A 17,298-nucleotide genomic window follows, 5' to 3' on the forward strand; every position below is an offset into this window, starting at 1 on the left:
CCTCTAATTGTCTCATAGGTGCAGAATGAGTTTCAGTCAGAGAGGACATTGCAAGTAGTTACGGCAGCTTCCCTTCTGAGAAAATACTAGGAAAATCTCTTGGTTAATTAGCTGAAGAATCGGGAAAGATGGAAGTGGAGGTGTCATGATCCATTCCAGGCATGGGGACATTTAAAAAAGAAAACATTGATATAGGTGGCAAATCAGCTTTGGGATGGATGGCACTCTGAAGAACCCATGTTGTAAAAGCTCTTGTGCCTGGGCATTCATTCGCTGAGGGCAGTTACAGTGACCAAGGCACAGGGCACAGGGTTGGGCAGAAGATATTGTTATCTCGGCCTATTAAAGGAATATCCACGTGTGTGTGGCTCGTAGACCGTGCCTCCAGGGGAATTGGGATGGAGCATGTTCAAAGCCCAGAAATCTCAAACTTGAGATTGAAAACCTCACCCTGAGAACAGAAGGTGTGGGACAAAAGTCTCTCTTGTTTGTGTGCCTGTCTCAGGAGCACATGACCCCAACCCTAAGGTGGCTACAGGTAGTCAGTCAGGTAAAGGGTCACCTGTTACTTTCCCCCATATAAACAGAGTACAGCCAGTGTGCCATATGCAGTCAACCAAGCACAGTCTTCCTCAAAAACCCCTCCCCGCTGCCCAAGGTTTATCAGTCCCCGTTTCACATGAAATGAACCAATGAGTATTATTTACTTAGACTGGCTGTTTATTCTGAGCTGTAACACTGGGGGAAAGGAGGGCTCCCGTTCTTCCTAAAGAACTAATTGTTGGATCCCTGGACCCAACTGCTGAGCAGGCAGAACCGCAGCAGTCACCTCCAGAGCTTGCTGGGTCCCCGTGAACTTCTGCTATTCACTGTTGCGGACTGCTGCCTTTCACACAGCTCGGCTCTACCCACTGTGCTCATCTGCGGGAGTGAGCAGCCAGCTGTTCTCCAAGAAGCCATTCTGTCTGGCAACGGCTGTTCCTGAAGCAGCTGTTCTGTCTACCAGAGCCTAACAGGGCTCCTCCTGCTGCCTGCCTTGGCTTCAGAACTTGGTTTTCCCCACCATCTCCTATAGGCAGTCACATTAAAAGAGCTAACTGTATTGACTTAAAACACCTATCTAGATCTAAAAACATCTTAACCCCTAACCTACTAAGCTTAATTGTAAGACTAAACTATCTGCTCTTCAACCTCATCAGAGACTTGAGAAGGAATAAAACTTAATTACCTGAGTGAACTGGAAGTGCAGGTTAGCAGCTTGCAATATGAAAATGTGACAGAGACAGTTTGCTGCCTGAACAGTCACCCAACACTCTCTATAATGTTGGAGCATCATCTAGATCTAGATAGATGTTTTAAGTCAATAGAAATGAGATAGGAAAGACGTTGATTTTCATTCAGAATTTTAGACTCAACAAGATAGGAAAGATGTTTACTCCAAGTTTGCCAAATATAAATAGCCAAATCACTATGAGTGTAACATTCCTATAATTCTTGATTGTCTTGTGGTTCTTCCTGGTGTATGTAGTTTCCTCTATTTATGTGTAACAATATAAAGGTATATGTTAAAAAGGAACATAATAAAAATGAATTAAAAAAAGAGCTAACTGTAACACCGTGGAAAAACTTTTTTTCACATCCCTGATGAGACTGGAAGTCCTCTTGCATGAACCTCATTCTGTGCACTCCAGTGGATTCTGAGAGAAGCAGACTCTACACTCTATCCATTCCTGTCTGGAGACCAATGAGAATCAAACCTTCTGGCTGAGGAGCACACATTTCCACTACATGTGCTAAAATCAGGGAGCAGAATCAGAGCATCACAGGGAGACACAGAACCACACACGTGGAACTTGACTTTAGGGACATTTGAAGAATGCATTAAAGTAGGGCGTGCCAAAGCCGTTACGGTAGGTGACTGGAGAAAAGCAGTGTTTCCTTAAGAGGGCCATTTGTGCCCATGCAATGAGTATATGCAAGAGTCTTGCAGAAATGCTGATCTGGGATATATTTAGACACACTCCTTTAGCACCTTCAGCTGCATAAAATGCAGATGAGAACAGTTATCCATCATCAAAGAGACCTAGACTGATGATCGATGTCAGGCAGAGTCCCTGGTGGGTAGTTTCTGTACATAGCTGGCTGCTGTGACATGATACTTATAGCTCTAGGGGTCTCAAATGGGACCTGACGGAGTAGACATCAATTCTAGAGTCTGTTTTTCTTAGCTGGAGGAAGATACACATTCTCAGAATTCCACAGAAATACTAGGACAGATGATAGCATGGGCTTGATCAACTAACCATCACTTCCTCAGAGCAAGAGCAGCACTGTCCGTCCCATAGTATCCAACAATGCACACATGGTCACCACTCTCACCAGAGCAATGCCAGAGGAGGGAAAATAGGAAGTTGAAACATGGATTGTTTAAAATAGAGGGCCTGGGGGGTGTCTTTCATGTTTCCCCAAAAGTGTGTTCCCGAGCTCATGAGAGTCCCAATGACACTTTCCTCTGTTCCGGGTAGATCTAGTAATGAGGGAATGGGGAAAGATTCTGATATGACTGATGGAGAAGTATGCTAGTGTAGTGGCTGCTGCTCCTTTCTTCCTGGAAGCTCTCACCCCCTTTCCCAGTGAAGATGGCCATGGGACCCTGACTCCAACTACATGTGCTAAAATCAGGGATAATTCTAATCAAGAAACTGGTTTCAGGGCTGGAGAGATGGCTCAGAGGTTAAGAGCACTGGCTGTTCTTCCAAAGGTCTTGAGTTCATTCCCAGCAACTACATGGTGTCTCATAACCATCTATAATGAGATTTGGTGTGCTCTTTTGGTGTGCAGGTGTACATGCAGACAGAGCACTGTGTACGTAATAAATAAATAAATCTTAAAAAGAAAAAGAAACTGTTTCCAAGCCATTCTTTTAAACTTAGTGTTATCCACACTCTGTCATCTTCTGGATATCTTTCAAATTTTTTGAAAAATTATCAAACTTTGTAAATATAGTCATACCTATAGCACTGAAATTTAACATTTTACAGAAGTATTAGGGAACAAAATCCTGTCCCAATTTATAATTTAGAAAACATGGAATACATTTCTATTGACTTGACTGTTCTGTTTAGGGTGCATACAATGTTGAGTGACCCCCCCCCATGGCTGCCAATGTAAAGTAATGCACATTTTTTTCCCCCTTACCTTCCAGTCTTTGATGCTTCTGAGCCATGATTTCCTTTTTGGGTAAAATGATCCTTTCCCTTCTTCATGCTTACTCTGTGTGACCGAGGAAGACTGACCTGAAAGTCTTCGATACTGTATTTTGTAAGCAGAATTTGCTTAATGATTGACTAACAGACTTTTGACAGATGAACTCAGAGCAAGTGGGGGGTAACTCACAGTACCCATACTGGAAAGAGGAAACAAATTGTTGAAGCATCAGAAGTACATTTCTTGGGAAAGTGTGCAACAAGTTCATGTCAACACCGTAGGGTGATGTTTTTTATTGAGCATCAACAGGGAGATAACCATGAAGCCCAGTTAATGTACTGTTGGGCAGAGTCTGCTATTTAGACTGGGCTTTCCTGGCCAATCCTAAGTGATGTAATCTCTCATAGTTTTCTCACTGATTGTCCTTGAATCCGAATTTCCCTATGGGGATCAACAGGAGTATCAGGAAAAAAGAATAACACCCTATTGTTCAAAAAGAAAACTCTCCCATTCCCCATCTTGTTTTAGCCATCATCTAAGTGTGAATGTAGTGACATTGAAATTGACTGCATCCATAGTGTCGTGGTGCTTGGGACAACTGCCAGTGGTTTCAAAACATAGAAGGCTCAAGACAAATGGAGTTTAGACTTGAAAACTGATTTTGTAAGTGATTCTGGTTCTATTGTGCTTTCTGGAATCTCTCAGATACATTTCACAATCTTGTGATGACCATTGCATTGATCCCAAAGAAAGACAGTCATTTTAATTCTTTAGGGGGGCAATGTCCTCCTCACATGACATTAAGGTCATCTTATAAACCTCCGCCATCGATGTAGGTTCACGTCACCATTGATTTTGATATCTCTCCTTTCAGGAGCTGGGATTACAGGCACACCATACCATGTCCAGCAAACACCTGCTTCTCTTTAGTTTTTTAAACTACTTGTTTGCTACTGTTATTATTATTTATTATTGTTTTATGGTATTGGGATTGCACCTAGGTGCATACTGGGCAAGCACCATATTCCTGAATCCTATCCCAGGTCTTGTTTAACTCTTCAACTGAGACCAGATGTCATTAAATTGTCTTGGCTGGCTTCCAACTTGGTCTTGCCCCACCTCTTGCCTCAGCCTCCTCAGTATCTAGAATTATGGCCATGAGCCAAAAGCCCCAGTGGTCTAATTTTCTTTTCTTTTGTTTAAGACAGAATGCCATGAAGTCTAGGGTGGCTTTGAACTCACCGTTTGGCAGATGTCCTTGAATTCTTGTTCTCTACTCCCACCTCCTGATTGTCCGGATTGTCGGGGTGTACCATCACAACTGGCTTCTCTTTCTGATTTCTAAAGTGTGACTGGTAAAGACGTGAGAGCCTCACATGGTGGGACACACCTGTAGTCCCAGCACTTAGGAGGCCAAGGCAAGATTGTTGTTGAATTCGAGGTGAGCCTCAGTCTCAGAGTGAGACCCTGTCAATTTCTTTTTCCCCTCAGTAAATAGTTGAATTAAACAGAATTAAGTCAGGGATGATAGCTCAGACCTTAATCTCAGCACTCAGAGAGAGAACTGCATGTCCCAAACCATCCTGGGTTACAGAGGAGTAACCTGTAATCCTTGCTGCTTGGGAGGCTGAGGTAAGAAGATTGAAAAGTACTCTGCCTGAAGTACAGAGAGAGTTCAAGTCCAGCCTGGGCAACTTAATGGGACACCATCTCAAAATAAAAAGTAAAATGAAGCCTGGGGGCTGTAGCTCAGTGAAGTGAAGAACCATGTTCCAGCCTATAAGTCATGAGGCACGAAGTTTATTCTCTACTACAAACAAACAAATGAATGAATGAACGAATGAACCAACCTCATTTTTCAAAAGCACTCTCCTTTCACCTGGGGTCGGACCTCAGGTTGTTAGTCTTGGTGGTGGGTGCCTTTGCCAGGCCTCTGGTCCCGGCAATATGGTTTATATGCAGAATGGGTATTTTCATCCATAAAGTTCTTTGAAGGAAAATGGAAGGACATGCAGATGGTCATTGTAAGTGCATCAAGCCAGTCTCAGAAAGACACGCCACATGTTTTTTTTTCTCATTTGTGGATCCTAGACATTATAGATGCTTAATGCCATATATGTACTGATGACATGAAAGTAGAAGCAAAACCAGCCTGGGGAACAAACAGGACTAATGGGAATGGGGGGGAGGGCCTGAGAAAAAGAGGGACAGTAGGCTTTGCAGGAAATAGACTCAAAGTACGTTATTCATGCATGAAAATGGCCTTATTTAACCGTGTACAATAAAAAGAACAAATAAAGGGAGGAAATAGAAAAAAGAGATATTAAATGAAAAACAAAACCATTCAACCAAGCTCAAAACGTAAAGATATATTCACATTACAGAAGCAGCTTCCATCCTTAGAAGGGAGCTCAGGCAGTCGTCAGAAGCAGGAGACGTGCCTCAGAATAGTTCTTCATTTATATTCCTGAGACTTTATTACCATTCCCTACCCGGTGCTTTGTTGCATGTCAGTAATCTCAGAACTTGGGAGGTAGAGGTAGGAGAGGCAGAGGTCTGTGGATTTCCCAAGATTTAAGGCTAGCCTGCTCTACATAGCAAGCACCAGGCCAACACCATTCCTAAAAAAAAAAAAAAAAAAAAAAAAATCCAGTTTTGATAAAAAAATGTCTGTGATTTTAGGCATTTATCCATTTATTTAACATCATATTGATCAGCCGGGCATGGTGGCACACATCTGTAATCCCAGCACTCAGGAGGCAGAGGCAGGTGGATCTCTGTGAGTTCAAGGCCAGCCTGGTCTACAAAGTGAGTCCAGGACAGCCAGAATGACGTAGAGAAACCCTGTCTTCAAAAACAAACAAACAAACAAACAAACAAACAAACTACTACACCACCACCAACAATATTGATCAACACTGTCTATATCTCTTATTCTCTCCTTGATCTTAAAATCCACTCACATATGAGGTGAGATAAAGTTAGCAGGGGGTAGATGTCAATTTCCTAGTTCCAAGTGTTTTGAAGGAATGAGAGCAAGATACAGGGTAAGTCTGACTGGAGTATGACTGTAAGATGGTAGACTAGTATGCCAAGAGCCAGCAGGAGGCCAGAGAGAGTAAAGAAACAAGGTCAAAGGTCAACAGGAGGGCTCAAGGTAGCATCAATGGAGCCACTGAAAATTTAAGTCTTGGAGGGTGCTCTCACCTATTTTTCTGCCTGCCTGCCTGCCTGTCTGTCTATCTATCTATCTATCTATCTATCTATCTATCTATCTACCTATCATCTATCTATCATCTGTCTGTCTACTTATCTCTCTCTCCCTCCTCCCTCTAATGCTTCCTTTCTTTCCTCCCCTCCCTCTATCCCTCCCTCTCTCTCCCTGCTCTCCCCCTTCTCTTGTCTAGCCTCATCCTCCTGAGTGTTAGTATGCACTGTCATCACCACCCCCCCCAAGCCCTGTTTGTATTTTTTTAAGAGCCATGGTAGATTGCTGATTAAAGTTCTGCAAACTACATAAAATACCAGTTATTATAAGAGGACAGGACATTCAAATAGCATTCAGCTGCTTGATTATGTAATCAGGTTAAGTAAGACATTCTTTCCAATTAATGGAGGAGAGATTGTCTTCGGGAAACACGAGGGAACAGCCAAGCTGTGTGTAGTGCACCTATAATCCCAGTATCAGAAAGCTGAGGCAGGAGTTTCATAAGTTTGAGGTCAGCCTAGGCTACATTATGAGGCCCGATATTAAAGAAAACAAAACAAAACAAAACAAAATATCTTGAGCAAATTTGTGAGTATTTTCTCTTGCTAAACAGGCATTATCTAGATTTTTTGAAATCCACTGAATGGAACAGGACATTCTCCAAAGATGAGTGGAGAGTGGGGACTGATTCTGACACGAACTCTGGTGTCCCATATTTGATCACTTCCTCTTCGTGGGGAGGCCTGGTGCCACTCAGAGAAAGGATAAGCAGGCCACCAAGATGAGACTTGAGAGGCTGTGACTATATAGTGGGGGAGGAGGTCCCCCTCAGCCACAGACATAGGGGAGGGGCATAGGGTGAAAGCGGGAGGGAGGGAGGAACGGAAGGATACAAGGGATGGGATAACAATTGAGTTGTAATCTGAATAAATTAATTAAATAAAAAAAGAATGTTCTTATGACACACACATGTATGTATGTATGTATGTATGTATGTATGTTTGTATGTATTTCTTTTTTGGCTTTTTGAGACAGGGTTTCTCTAGTAGTCCTGGACTTACTTTGTAGACCAGGCTGGCCTCGAACTTACAGAGATCCACCTGCCTCTGCCTCCCTAGTGCTGGGATTAAAGGCCTGCACTACCAAACCAGGTTCCATATGATATATTTTAATTATATACTTTTCTCTGCAACTCCTCAATAGTTCCTTCCCACCTGTTTACCCACTCTAGTTCATCTTTTCTTTCTCAAAAAAAAGAAATAACAGAAAAACAAAAACTGAAAATAAAAAAAATAATAAAAAAAATCAAGAAGACAAAAAAACCAAAACAAAACAAAAACAATAACAACAACAACAAAAATAAAACAAAGCAAAGCCAAGCAAAAGTGCATGCGTGGCCTTTGCCTGCACATTAGCACACAAATGCACACACACATGCAAACCTTAGGTGATGGAATCAGTTCATGAATTAGAATACAACAGTAGCCGTTAAACCACACCCTTGGGTTGAATAAATAAATAATAATAATTATAAAAAAAAAAAAAAAAAAAAGCACTTTTTTTGAGCTGCACACACCTGTAATCCCAGTACTTAGCGATCTCCGTGAATTCAAGGCCAGCCCAGTCTACAAAGAGTTCAGGACAGCAGGGCTACACAGAGAAACCCTGTCTTAAAAAACCAAAAGCCAAACCAACCAACCAACCAACCAACCAACCAACCAACCAACCAAAAGCTCAAAACAAGCAAACAAAAACCCTACCGTCTGAAGAGGATCTCACTAAGTGAAGCACGCTGGCCCCAAACTTGCGATTCTCTTTTGTCAGCCTCCAGTGCAGCTGGGATTATGGTCTGCCCTACACACTTAGCTGCTTTCCATCCCTGGAAAGCCAGCACTGGGATAGGAGTCAGATTTGCTCTAGACAAAATAACGAAATTTTGCCTGCCACTATCCATGAATCTTTCCATCCCGTCCTCATTTCTAGAACCTGGACTCTGACCTGTGTCTAGAGACCTCAAGCCTTCTGGTGCTTTTATTTTTATTTATTTATTTTTTTTAGCATTAAAACACACACCCAGCTAGATCTTACTGGAGGCCTTTGGTAGACATGTTAAAGTGGACACAACTGATGTGGCATTTCATAGGGGTAGAAAGTGTCTGCCTTTTGCTTGTTTTGGTTCTTCGAGGCAGGGTTTCTCTGTGGTGTAACCCTGGCTGTCCTGGACTCGCTTTGTAGACCAGGCTGGCCACGACCTCACAGCGGTCCTCCTGCCTCTGCCTCCGGAGTGCTGGGATTAAAGGCATGCACCACCACGCCCAGGCCAAGTGTCTGCCTTTTCACGCTGGAGAATTGTTTAATTCACTGACGAGGACTGAATCACGGAATGTTCAGAACAGACAGTGAGTTCATCAATTAGTCTTCTCCTTCCAGAATTTTGGCAGGGGGTTTCTGGGAGAATTTCCAAGCAAAGCCGAGATCAGGGCAGGCGGCTAGCTAGTGAAAAAAGACAGACCTCATAGGAAAGCGAGCATATGGGCAAGAGAGGAGAAAGGGGCTGTTCCCCCTTGTCCCTCCCCCCATTGTCTGGTTAGCTACTGCTGCATGACAAATCACCCCAAAATGCGATGCTTTAGAATAACCATTCCTCTTGCTCATGGTCCTGTTCAGGATTGAAGTACAGTTTAGCTAAGTGGGTCTGCTTGCCTTGGCCCTGGCTGGTGGCATTCACTTGGTGGCACTCACAGAATAGACGTTTCAAGAACTCTTCCCTCACATGTGGCACCTCCGTGTTTCCCCCATGTGGACGGCCGACTCTGGTAGACCTGGTTTCCCCTATGCGTTAGGTGTGTACTTCTTCCTGGCAGAATACTTCCCAGAAAGAACATTTAGGCAAAGGGATGGCAGGACGGTGGAGACGGGGGTGGGGTGGGGGTGAGGATGGGGGTGGGAAGTGGGGGTTGGGGGGGTGACGGGGGAGGAGCATCGCAGACCTCCAAAGGTTCAACCTTAGTGGCATGTCACTGTGCCACAATCTACAAAACCTCTGACACAACCAGGCTAGATTTAAAGAAAGTAAAAGCAGCTCTTGATGAGGCATGGCATGATTAGGAAGACACCTTAATGCCACCACTCACGCCATGAGGCCATGAGGCCTTCTAGCTTCGAATCTTTGAGATATGCTAACAGACGGTCCTGGAGAGCAGGTTTGGGGGGAGGGAGATGTTTTTCAGTGTCCTCTAGATCACAATACCTTGGCAATGGTCGGCTTGAATCATGGTGGATATACACAAAAGGGATTTGTTAAATACAAAAGACATGAGAACTTTGTTTTGGGCTAAGTTTCTGGAAACCAAACTGGTGTCATTCATGCTAAAGCTCCCGCCGTCAGCCTGGAACTGCACTGTTCATCTGACTGGAGAGATCAGGATTAGAGAGCAACAGCCACGTTTCCCATGGAAATCAGCTTCAGCTGGCATGTAATGAAGGTCCTCTTCTTTAAAAACAAACAGAAATTAAAACAAACAAGCAAAAAAACTGAAGAACAACCATCAAACCTAGAATAGACTGATGCTAACTGCTAACTAGTCTATTTTTTAAAAAAGATTTATTTATTTATTTTATATATATGAGTGCTGTGTCTTCATGTATAACTGCACTCCAGAAGAAGGCATCAAATCCCAGTGTAGATGGTTGTGAGCCACCATGTGGTTGCTGGGATTGTAACTCAGGGCCTCTGGAAGAGCCAACAGTGCTCTTAACCCCTGAGCCATCTCTCCAGCCCTACTTTATTATTTTTATTAGTACATTTGTTGCACATTTTTTCTTTTAGAAAGTAACTTTGAAATAAGCAGCCAGCTTATAATTTTATATTATCTATCTATCTATCTGTCTGTCTATCTATCATCTATCTATTTATTGTCTATCATCTGTCTACTTGGTATTTATGTGTGCTTGTACATGTGTGCACATTTTACTATCATTCACCTGTGGAAGTCAGAGGACAACTAGGAGCAGCTAGCTTTCTCCTTCCATCATTTGGGTTCTGGGTTTGAACTCAGGGTGTCAAGGTTGGCAGCAAGCATCCTTGCCTACTGAGCCATCTTGCCAACCAACTTTTTGTTCATTTGTTTTTGCTTTGTTCAGCCTTTTGTATCTGTAATTACCAATCTCCTTACTTAGCCCACAAGAACATTCATTTCTATTTTCTGAAAAAAGATGAGAGAGTTATAAATAAATTAAACTGTGATTCAATTCTTTGACAGAGATAAATAGGGCTTTTAACTTTCTTTAAGGTTTTGCTAGTGAGATGGCAAAGCTTGCTGTGCAAGCCTACCTGAGTTCAATCCTGGAACCATGGTTGAAGGAAAGAACTGATTCCTGAAAGTCATTGCCTGACCTCCTCACAAACACAGTGGCATGCATGTGCCTGCACTCACACACATGAATGTACGCACATATATGCACACATGTCATGTATACATTACACTTCACCCCACTCCCCACAAACATACAAAATACAAAGGAAGTAATTCTGAAAAGTTACAAAAATATATTTATTTAATTTTTTGTTTTACGTGTATGGGTGTTTGCCTGCAGGTGTATCTGTGCACCACACCCACTCCTGGTAACTGAAGATGCCAGAAGGTGTTAGATACTTGGCAATTAGAGTTACAGAGGGCTGTGAGCCACCAGGTGGTTGCTGGGAATTGAGCCTGGGTCCTCCGGAAGAACAGCCAGTACTCTTACCCTCTGAACCATCTCTCCAGCCCTGTGAAGTTGTTCAGGAGCTGGGGGTATTGTTCACAGCTAAAGAGCTTTTGTAGTGCTCATCAGGACGGAATTCTTTCATCCATACCAACAAGTAAATAAGTAAATATTAAAATAATATCTCAAATGTGCACAGCAGAACAAGTAAGAGACACTTGGGTCTGCTCCTCCATCAATTGTATTAAATAAAACAGAAGAGATGTGTGTTCAAGAGAGTGTGTTCCAACGGTCACTTTACTGAGTGCAATTAATCAATTCAGACCTCTCAGAAATGGAAATGTTTGTCCAGAAAGGGATTGTTTTTGCATTTCAAAAGCTAGAACTCTATACAAAATGCCCATAGCACATGTCCTGGGTGCTTGGTGGAGAGGGATGGGGTTGAGAGAGGTCAGAAAGCGAGAGAGAGAGAGAGAGAGAGAGAGAGAGAGAGAGAGAGAGAGAGAGAGAGAGAGAGAGAGAGAGAAGACAGAGACAGAGAGACAGAGAGACAGAGAGACAGAGAGACAGAGAGACAGAGAGAGACAGAGAGCAGTTATGTTGTCCCAACAGTAAGTACTATGGTCTTCTTTGTTACTGAAGTGCTGAGAGTTCAAGACCTTTGCTATTCTTGGTCAAAGTAATGAGAACAAAAATAATACTTGTTGGAATGACATTTTTAAAGACTTGGAAGCTTATTAAGAATGGTGCTTTGGGGCTGGAGAGATGGCCCACAGGTTAAGAGCACTGGCTGCTCTTCCAAAGGTCTTGAGTTCAATTCCCAGCAACCACATGGTGGCTCACAACCATCTGTAATGAGATCTGGTTCTCTCTTCTGGAGTGCAGGCAGAACACAGTATACATAATAAATAAATGAATCTTATAAAACAAAACTGTACTTTGATAACAGCCAAGGCTACACAAAGAAATCCTGTCTTGAAAAACCGACCAACCAACCAAACAGATGCCTGGTGTGGTGGCACACGCCTTTAATCCCACCACTGGGGAGGCAGACTCTTTGAGTTCTAGGCCAGCCTGGTCTACAAAGTGAGTCCAGGCTAGCCAAGCCTACGAGAAATTCTGTCTCAAAAAAACAAAAAACAAAACCCCAAAAACCCAAAAAAAGCAAAAAAACCTTGTCCTGTGCATGGGAGCCAGAGGCAAGGTAAATCTCTGTGATTTCAAGGATAGCCTGGTCTACAGAGTAAGTCCCAGGACAGGCAGGGCTACACACAGAAATACTGTCTTGCAATGCTAAAAACAAAACAAAACAAAACAAAGCAAAACAAAATGATAACAACAACAACAACACAACCCCAGAACTGTGCTTTCTCACGACCCAATTTTGTAGTGTTTACTAGTTGTCTAATTAGACAACTAATTAGATTTGCTTATTTGTGCATTTCTTTTTAAAACATTCTTTCAGATTTATTTTATTTTAGGTATATGAGTGTTTTGCTTGCACTGTATATCTGTGCACCATGTATGTGCCTGGTGCTTATAGATGTAAGAAGAAGGTATCAGATTCCATGTAACCGGAGTTACATGGCTGTGAGCCACCGTGTTAAAAGTCTGCTGGGAATTAAACTCAGAAACTTTGAAAGGGCAACATATCTTCATAACTGGTGAGCCTTCTCTCCAGCCCTGAATCTCTTCTAAGTGACATGATGTGTAAGTTAACATGAAAGTGAAAATGGGGCATCCTGGGTCTATACTGAGCCTGACCATAGGCTTGTTATTACAAATGCCCGTGGTTGCTTTGTGAGTAAAACTGCAACGCTGTCTTTGTGTTGCTCTTTCTTTCTGAGTTTTTCCTGTTTATTCCAAAGAGATTTTTCTCGGCACCAACTTCCTGATCATGTTCAACTTCCCACTTCATCTTTCTGATCATGTCTACACTAGAAAGCTAAACCAATGCCCTTGAGAAGTTTGGATTAATATTAATGATTATATAATTAGCTTCCCTAGAAAAGTAAAGAAAAATAATTACTTGGAATGTCTGGAAGTCTCTTGGGGCAGCCCAAATTTGAATTTTGGAACTGGGGTTAGAGATGGTTGAGGACTACCATGTGAATGCTGGGAGCTGAATCTGGGTTCTCCAGAAGAGCAGCCAGTGCTCTTAATCATTAAGCCATCTTTCCAACCCCCAAATTTGAATTTTGGGAGAGTGGGTAAGGGGTGTTAGGGAAGTGATGTCTTTCCAATTTTATTTTATTTCGCTTTTATGTGTATAAGTGTTGGCCTGCAGGTGTGTATGTGCACCACAGTCATGCCTGGTCAGAATAAAACATCAAGTCCCCTGGAATTAGAGATACAGATGATTGGGAGCTGGCATGTGGGTGCTGGGAACAGAACCCCTGTCCTCTGCAAGAGCAGCCAGTGCTTTCAACTGCTGAGATGTTTCAGAAAGCCCCCAAATGTAATCATTAGCCTTGCATTAATCCTATGCGGTCTATGGGACTCACAATATGATATATCTGGCTGTAAGTTTGCATAGTTTTTCTAGAACTCTATAATTTAATGTTGTTTAACATATTTTATGTAGCTAGATTCTAAGGATCATGTCTGCGAGTCAGGATTCTTGGTCTAGAGACGATGAATGGCCCCAGTGGGATGGAGCCTGAAGGCATCATCGAGAGTAACTGGAATGAGACTGTGGATAGCTTCGATGACATGACTCTCTCAGAATCCCTCCTCCGTGGTATCTACGCCTGTGGTTTTGAGAAGCCCTCTGCCATCAGACAGTGAGCTATTATTCTTCCTTATATCACAGGTTATGATTGCTCAAGCCCAGCTTGGGACTGGGAAAAACAGCTACATTTGCCATATCAGCTCTGCACCAGATTGAGTTAGATCTGAAGGCTCTGGTTCTGGCATCCCCTCGTGAATTGGCTCAACAGATACAAAAAGTCATTATGGCATTAGGAGACTACATGGGTGCCTCTTGTTGTGCCTATATTGGGGGGAACCAACGTGTGTGCTGAGGTGCAGAAGCTGCAAATGGAAGCTCCCCATCCCATCACGGGCACCCCTGGCCGAGTGTTTGATATGCTTAACCAGAGATACCTGTCCCCTAAATACAGCAAGGTGTTTGTGCTGGATGAAGCAGATGGAATGGTAAGCTGTGGGTTCAAGGACCAGATCTGTGATATATTCCAAACGCTTAACAGTAACACACAGGTAGTTTTGTTGTCTGCTCCAATGCCTTCTGATGTCCTTGAGGTGACCAAGAAGTTCATGCGATACCTCATTTGGATTCTTGTCAAGAAGGAAGAGTTGACCCTAGAGGATATCTGCCAATTCTACATCAATGTGGAGCCAGAGGAGTAGATGCTTGATACATTGTGTGACTTGTATGAAACACTGACTATTGCCCAGCAGTAATCCTTTTTTTTTTTTTTTTTCCCAGCAGTAATCTTTATTAGTATCAGAAGGAAGGTGGGCAGGCTGACTGAGAAGATGCATGCCTGGGGTTTCACTGTTTCTGCCATGCATGGAGCTATGGACCAAAAGGAACGAGATGTGATCATGAGGGAGTTCTGCGCTGGTTCTAGCAGAGTATTGTTTACCATTGACCTGTTGGTCAGGGGCATTGATGTGCAGCAGGTCTCCTTAGTCATCAGTTATGACCTTCCCACCAACATGGAAAACTACATCTATAGAATTGATAGAGGTGGTCAGTTTGACCGTAAGAGTGTGGCTATTAACATGGTGACAGAAGAAGACAAGAGGACTCTTTGAGACATTGAGACGTTCTACAACACCTCCATTGAAGAGATGCCCCTCACTGTTGCTCATCTCATTTGAGGGGCTGTTCTCCTACCTGGCCCTAGACAGAGTTCAGTCCTGGGGGCTGAGAACAGCTGGAGGCGGGAAGGGAATGGGGGCCAAGGGATGGACATCTTGTTTATTTTTGTTTTATCCTCTCTCTTTGAATAAGTGTCACTTTCTGAGACAAAAACAAGGAACTGTGAACATTTTTTGATTTTTTTAATTAAAAATTTTTATTTTTTACATATACATTTCTATTATTACATATACATTACATTATTACACACACACACACACACACACATATATATATATATATATATATATACAATAAACTACCTATAGGAAGAAGAACCATGTCGCAATCAGGAATTTTATAAATGTTACATTCTTGGTGTTTTGGCTATTTGTATTTGACAGCCTTGAAGAAAACATCTTGGTGCATCTAAATTTCTGAATGTAAATTGATTTCCATCACATTTGCCATTATCACTCAAAACATCTATCTAGACGTAAAAACAAACCATGAACATTTTAGACATCTCTTCTTTGGAGTAGGCTCTACCCCAGGGGCCATCTCCTTCCCTGCAAAGCACTAATCCATTTCCCTAACCTAGTCACCTGATTCTGAAGGCTTTCCTACCCCAGCCACATCTCTAATAATGACTCAAGGGGCCTCTTTTGCTGGATCAAGTCTACAGCAATCCCTAAGTGAGGTTGTCCAGGGAGTTGCCCCCAGGTGAAGGGAACAGGGGAGAGAAAGTGGTAGCCATTGTTACATTGTTTTGTATAATATTTATTGATTCAGGAAACAAACCCAAAATTCTGAATAAAATTACTTGGAAACTGCCAAAACAAACAAACAAACAAACAAACAAACAAAAAACCACAAAAAATCCCCAAAATCATATTTTATATAGTGACCAAACCGAGCATTGAAGGTGTTTTCAAAGTCTAAATAGAAAACCAACTTTTACAATATGAAAAAGATATGCCTTACATCCCTAAAGCCACTTGTTGTATTAAAGTGATTGTAAAGAGAACTACAATGTGGCTCTAGTTCAGTGTCTGTAGACATTATACGCAGTGTCTATAGAGCATGCCTACATTTGGAAAGGCCCAGAGCACCATCCTCAGCACTGAAAAATACAAATAGTAAAGACAGTCCACAATGTTCCCGATGGTCCCCTACATCACACGCACCGACTCAGCTATTCTGTAAGCAAATACAAAGAACAGGTAGTCATGCTTCAAAGAGCAGGCATGCTTTTTGTATTCACTTTGCATATGGGAGGTACAGAAAATTATTAAGAAATTTGACAGGAGGAGGGTATTGTGATCCACACCTTTAATCCCAGCACTTAAGAAGCAGAGGCAGATGGACCTCTGTGAGTTTGAGGCCAGGATGGCCAGGTCTCTTACACAGAGAGAAACCCTGTCTCTAAAAACCAAGAAGAAGAAGGAAGAGGAGGAGGAGGAGGAGGAGGAGGAGGAGGAGGAGGAGGAGGAAAGGAAAAAATTTTGACACAGAACCCCACAACTAGAAGATGCAAGAGATTTGACCTCAAATTTACATAATGCTCCAGCTCTCATTCTAGCCCTAGCCCTCACTGTAAAATGTGGCTCTTCTAAAACTAAGCTTTTTACAGGACAACTATAAATGGAAGTATTATAAAGACACAGACCAAAAATAACTGCTGGCATCAGATTGTCCTAAGCAGTTTTTCTAATCTCAAAGCTATTATCGGCATTCCTTGAAAAGACGTTTCTGAACGGGATGAAGCTGAGGTGGTTAACATGCAAGAGAGGTAAAGAGGGAGATTGTGTTTGACGCTCTGAAGGCTAACCTCAGCTTGGTAGACTTTCCTGCACCCTGTCCTGCGCTGTTTACCAACTCCTCTCCCGGCTGTACTAATTGCAAATGGCCACAAGCCAGCAGGCTGCCTTCTCCGCTCCTTAACCTTGCCATTACAGAGTCTGAGTACAGCTGTGGCTGACATGGTGCTATCTTAGCATTCTCTTTCTTCACAGTATTGGGGGCTTGAAAAGGATTGCATGCATTTAGTATTGGTTTGAAGACAGGAAAAAAATCCCGTATTGTTGAGCATTTTCTTTCTGTTGCAGTAAGTGCCCTGGAATCTCTTTGTACATAGCTTCTTCTCCCTTTCCTCCTCCCTCCTTTCCCCTTGCTTCTTTCCTTTTTACTGTGCCACCCCCATCACCGTCTCAGTGTGAAGAATGAGACGCGATGAAAGGATAAGAACATTGGTATGACTCTTGAAATCACTTGCCAAAATTGTCTACTCAGACTACTTTACCCAATATACAGTGAATTTAGTAATGGCCAGCTAGCCTTACTATTTCTTTTT

The 17,298-nt window shown here is 42.6% G+C and overlaps 1 pseudogene; it reads left to right on the plus strand.

Annotated features, from left to right (window-relative positions):
• Positions 1 to 13,719: 13,719 nt before the first annotated feature.
• LOC127206608 (eukaryotic initiation factor 4A-I-like) lies at positions 13,720 to 14,965 on the plus strand (annotated as a pseudogene).
• The last annotated feature ends 2,333 nt before the right edge of the window (positions 14,966 to 17,298 follow it).

Source organism: Acomys russatus, chromosome 23 (assembly GCF_903995435.1).
Source record: "Acomys russatus chromosome 23, mAcoRus1.1, whole genome shotgun sequence".
Classification (NCBI taxonomy): Eukaryota; Metazoa; Chordata; class Mammalia; order Rodentia; family Muridae; genus Acomys; species Acomys russatus.